At 58.1% G+C, this 975-nt stretch overlaps 1 protein-coding gene across 1 annotated transcript in view; it reads left to right on the forward strand.

Moving 5' to 3' along the window:
- The first annotated feature begins 790 nt into the window (after positions 1 to 790).
- Positions 791 to 975, forward strand: part of BASP1 (brain abundant, membrane attached signal protein 1) — a 56,171-nt gene continuing 55,986 nt past the window's right edge. The window contains exon 1 of the mRNA XM_010858806.1: positions 791 to 810. The gene's annotated coding sequence lies outside the window, so the exon portion shown is untranslated. The remainder of the gene's footprint in view (positions 811 to 975) is intronic.

The following is a 975-nucleotide window of genomic DNA, read 5'->3' on the forward strand; positions in this document are numbered from 1 at the left end:
ATCCTCGCCCAGGTCAAGAGGGCAGAACCATCCTGGAGAAGCAGGAGCAGCATACTTTGGTTTTCTTTGCTGCGATGTGGGCGAGCCGGAAAGCAATCCAGATACCACCAGAGGGCGCCCAAATGCCGCAAATGAAAGTTCCAAAGCCTCAGAAGGGTTTTGCAGGGAGGGTAAAATTGGCTTTTGTCTAATGAAAAGAGCTATACCGTTCTAAGCGATGTCGTGTTACGTTACTTTTCGCATTTGCTTCTTGCCAACAGATAAGCAAGGTGAGCATATATCCCCACCCTGGTGGTTATTTTGTATTCCTGTGATAAAGTGGCAGGCCCCCCCGGGACACCCCACACTCCGCAGTTGGCCACGGTTTTAACCTGTGCGTTTCTGAGCTTGCACTGTGCGGCTTGTCTCGGCTAACTCGCTCTTCCTGAGAACTGGTGCTTCCGTTAAGCACAGACATCAAAAAAACAAAAACAAAAACCCGACGGCTCCGTGCCTAGGGCTCTGGTCTTTCCTCCTTCTTCTCCCAAGTTCTGAGAGCATCCTCGCAGGGGCGACGCCGCGCGCCCAGCAGGCTGGACCTCCGCGCCGCGCTGGTCCAAAGCCGAACCCTGCCGGGGCGCAGCACACTCGGTGCACCCGGGCGCCGCCCAGGCGTGCCTGCCCTGGGAGACCACTGTCCACCCTCGGGCGTCGGTCCTCACGGCCCGAAGGGAGCCACCAGGTCAACCCCTCCCCCGAACCTCACTGCCTGCCCGGGTATCAGAATTTCAGCCAGACATCGCGAGCGTTCGGATGGGATGCTGAGAAAGGGTAGGAAGGGGCAGGGGGCGTCAGGCACCACCTCGAGGCGGCCCCTCAAGGTCTGAGCGAGAGCCCGAGACCTTCTTACCCAACCGTTCCAAACAGAATAGACACAGAGAGAGAGGGGGGCGCAATGGAGAGCGAGAGAGAGTGTGTGTGTGTGTGTGTGCCCCA

The sequence above is a fragment of the Bison bison genome, unplaced genomic scaffold (genome assembly GCF_000754665.1).
Source record: "Bison bison bison isolate TAMUID 2011002044 unplaced genomic scaffold, Bison_UMD1.0 scf7180017864440, whole genome shotgun sequence".
NCBI lineage: Eukaryota > Metazoa > Chordata > Mammalia > Artiodactyla > Bovidae > Bison > Bison bison.